Genomic DNA, 4,888 nt, shown 5'->3' on the forward strand with positions numbered 1-4,888 from the left:
ATTTTACTGTTTATTTAATTTAATTTTTTATATGATAAAAAATATTAAAATATTCAATAAGTATTTATATTATTGTATTTGTCTAAATTGATAAAAAAATTCAATAAATATTATAAATTTTAATATTTGTTCTTCTAACTTCTGTTTTACATATTTTACCGGATATATATTCAAATTTTTATATAAAATAATTATGAAAAATCAAAGAATTGATGCATTTTTTAAGAGGAAGGCTAATATTCAAGAAGAATAACATATAACTTTTACAATATTAACACTTGTAGATAGTTCTTCTACTTTAATGAATTACGAAAAAAGTGAGATACATACAATCTTCAAAAGTTTAAAGAGTTGCATCTGATGAGTTTGACCTTAATTCTTTGGAACGAGACCCTAGAAAGTGACTTCAAATTCGGCAATAGAGGTTAGACGAGCTTATCTTAAATGTGGCACATATCAAAAGCATCTTGACAATTATCTTCTATCTTACCCCCAAACTTTTGTTTAAAGCTTCGCCACCGTCGTAACTCAATAAATATTCTTAATATTCTATGAAAATATAGTTGTTATTAATTAATTATATATTTAAATTATTTTTTAATTAATAATTAATATAAAAAATATATGTCGTTAAAAAATTTTAATTTTAAAATAAGATTTATTATAAAACATATGCGCATAGTAAAATTATATTTTTTGTGTTTATAAAAAGTTTGATTATGCTAATGTAAAATCATTTGATTATTTTTATGGATTCAGGTGGGGCTCAGTCCTAAACTTGGCCCAACACGCCTCAAATCCAATAAACGAGAAAGATAAGACATACTCATCCACACTCCACAGCTACATTTCGAATTTAAACTTAGATCTCACTGGAGCCGAGGCTTGAAGTTAGTGGCAGAATCTGCTATCTCACAAAGAGTTGCACAAGGATTCGAATTCTGACTAAGCTTAAGAGATTATAGAATTCATAATAGTAGTGCTGTGTGTGTGTAAGTGTGTTTGGGTGTGTAATGTAAAAGACTAAAAAAAAAAAAAAGATTTAGATCTCCCTAGAGACAAGATCCTCCAAACTATCACATAGGGGATTAGGCGCTATTATACAAAGGAGAGTAGCTCACTTTTTTGAGACTTGGTAACATTTCAACTAATAAACTCGTTATGTTCCGGTCATAATTGGCTATTAACTAAAATATTATGGTGATTTTTAACTTATAAGATATAACCACTCTTAATTTAATATATCCATAATATTAACGATATATAAGTAAGAACCTGTGAGTTATTTTTTATTTTAATTCTTTTATATATATACATTATACCAAAGAAAAATAGACTTCGCACAAGTAGATGAATAAAAAGTTTTAAATAAAAATTTTGAATTCAGTTAACACAAATTAATACACATAAGTACATATACAATATTAAAAAACTTCTCAAATAGATCATAAATACACAAAAATTTGTCTTTCAAACCACAAATACACACAGTGATTTTATGTGTAACAAGAAGACCACCAAGATTAAACTAGTCACTTTGAAAGAGTAGAAACTCGTCAGATCGATTTGGTTTGTAACACTCAGAATGTTACGCTTCCGGCTATGCCACTTTAATAGCGAGGATATTATTACGACGAATTCTATATACTTAATAATAAGAGTTCTTTATACAAATTGTTACAAACATTACAATCACAACTCCTAACCCTCTTTAGAAAAATATAATGATAAAAGCGAGGAAAAATAATAATTAAACTCATACAACAATATCGTAAAAGCAAAAACGCTTTCATAATCTTTTTCGTCTGTTTCTTGAAAAGATAAGGTTGTAGGGGGTTAGAACCTAATCACACTGTCTCACCAGAGGAGTTCCGGAATTATCAAAAGAAGATACATATAAAAAAAGTTATTTTCAACAGTAGTGATGATCGTTCGTCTTATGAACCTTTTCGAAAATCAACAGTTAATTATCTAAAATCCAAAACTCATATTTTTCTTATAAAAATCTTAAAAGTTACCTAGACTATATGAATGACCAATCTTAAAAGTCTATTTTTTCGTATTTGCACAACAGCGGATAGAAGCAAATATGCAATAGACTGAGAATATAGTTGTGCACCGGTTTGATAGATGAAATGAGGTGTTTGAGGTGCGCGAAATGACTAGCGAAAAGGTGTTGGTAGTTGATATTGCGCGACGGACGTATGACTGTGGGTACTTTCAGGTGGAACGACTACCATGTCGCCATATTATTGCTTGCTGTGCTAACCAGCGTCTCGATTGGCAGTTGTATGTGCATGATGTGTACAAGATGACAGAGGTTCGTAAGATCTATAGATTTGAGTTCACACAATTAGGCGATCCAAAGACATGGCCGGCTTATCAGGAACCCACATTATTGCTCACTAATCCCACCTTGAGACGAACGTCGAAATGTCATCCCAAATTGACCCGATACTTGAATGAAATGGACTCACGTAACATGCGTGATCCTCAGATATGTCGTCTCTGTGGTGTTCAGGATCATAGTCGGAGTCGATGTCCTCAGCGTACTGGACTGAGTGGTGTTGGTGACAATGGTGGTCCTTAGATCTTTGTTGGTCTTTGTGTTTGCCAATTAATTTTTCTGATGTTCGTCGTATTTATATTTTTAAATTTGGGTTTATCTATTGATGTTTTTTATGTTTTCAATGTTAGGCTACTATTATCATCACTCGGTTTGCAGGGTGCCATTCGACACACTCGAACGATAATAACAGAGCAATGATGTCACACACCTTAAGGTGTCTAAGTAACTCATTGGGTATGATCAATTCTTCGTACGGCCGCCACTCAAATTGCCACATATTATTAGAAAATTAGAACCATAATATTAATGTTTGGATATGGGAATGACACGAACACTAAATATTTACCTTGTTTATGTAGTCTATTTTCTGCCTAAAAGTTGCTGCGGTCTTTGATAACATGCTGTCGTCCGTTTGGAATGACTCCACTTGAAATATGGTTCATTGAAAAAATTAAAAACGGTTACTGTCAATCAAATATGCTGGTTCAATATAATGCAGGACTAAAATAGGAACTATTACCTCATGGCAACTAGTATATCTCTGCTGGCGGAAGGGATTATCTCAGTACGGGCGCAATGCACGGCAGTCGCTCCCATGCCCAAACAAACAACAGATTAAGAGGGTCATCCATCTCCTTAGTATCACACCGTCGTACATGGCATAGTGCCCTGTAAAAATGTGCGAGTCATGCTGACCCCCAACTATAAGTATGGATCCACTCGAAATCGCGAAGCAACAGTAAATATTTCACGTGGGCATATGCGGTCGACTTATCCGTGAATAGGGTCGAACCCAACAAACAAAAAATCTGGCATCTGACGTATCTCTTAATAGACTGCTCAATATCCAATGGCTCTGCGTCTCTGATACGTCGAACTCAACCCAGCTTCATATAAGATTTTGAAGAACTACTGACAACCGGTTCGTGACCGAATATTGGGATGCTCTAGCTCTAGAGGTAGTCGCTACTACTATCTGTCCAGCCGCTCATAGGCTCTTCATCAATGGGTAGGCCAAATATATGAGCGACATCTTCTAGTGTCACAGTAACCTCACCTACTGGCAATACAAAGGTATGAGTTTCTGGCCTCCACCTTTCCACCAGAGCAGCTAATAAGGGGTAAAATCTTCTTATCACCCCAATCCTAGAAACGTGGTAGAATCTCATGGAGCGTAAGTAGTTTTCGACCATCGAATTCCACGTCTGCGGCAAATCCAATTTACGAACCAAAAAATGTACAGAAAAATAATTCAACAAAATTATATATTCACATTTATATAAAATAAAATTTAATTATATTAGAGAAACAAAATTTTTATTCGAAAATATTCATAAAATATCAAAAAAATACTAAAATAACAATACTGTATTTTTATATGATACTAATAATAACAAAAATTAAAAAATTTAAATTCATAAAAAAATAAAATTTATCAACTTACATAAATTAGATGATCCAAAATCTTGATAATATATTCTTCAATGTCGTATAATTACTTACCATTTTTAAAAATCACTATAAACTAATAATTTTTTTCATATAATTTTTTTTCTTTCAATACACTACTCACACTACTATTACTAACACACTGCTAACACTAAGACTCTCTTCTTTCTCAGTGCATATACTATTAACACACTCTCTTCTTTTTCTTTTGCTAAGAAGCCACACTATTGATGCATGAATAGATCACAAAGAAGCTCAATTTATAGAGCTTCATTACTTTGTCGCTGGTTATCGGAGTGAGAGCTATCTCCTACATGCAGACCACATGCAACACACCTCTGTGTTGTTGCAGGTTCCTCGAAAACGTGCGAAAACCTGCAACGCTTTACGGACTTCAGGGCAACACGCCCCTCGCGTGTTGGCAGTGCCCTGCCACCCGTCTGCGACCGTTAGATCATCACGCTCCTCGCGTGTTGCCGAAGAACTGCCACACTGCTGACGCTCTCCTTGCCACCATGGTCCGCCCTTACGTGTTGAACCTGACACTCACAAAACGGCAAAATACCTTCCTCCTCAATATTAGCAAAAACACCAATGTAAATTTCATATGAAAAATAATATATGACTCATGGCTCTTGCTTATTTTCTATTTTGGTGATTGTTGAAAAAAAAATTTTTTGGTAGAACCAATTAAAGAAATAATAGTAAAAATCGTAAAGGTTAAGTATGATTTTGGTCTCTAAAGTAGGGGTTGAAAATTTTTTTTTGTCCCCAACTTTTTTTTTCTTATAAAATCATCCTTAAAATTTAATTTAATTTTAAAATCGTCCTTTTTACCAAATTTTTTATTTTTATTACCAAATTATCCTT

Source organism: Arachis duranensis, chromosome 9 (assembly GCF_000817695.3).
Source record: "Arachis duranensis cultivar V14167 chromosome 9, aradu.V14167.gnm2.J7QH, whole genome shotgun sequence".
Taxonomy (NCBI): domain Eukaryota; kingdom Viridiplantae; phylum Streptophyta; class Magnoliopsida; order Fabales; family Fabaceae; genus Arachis; species Arachis duranensis.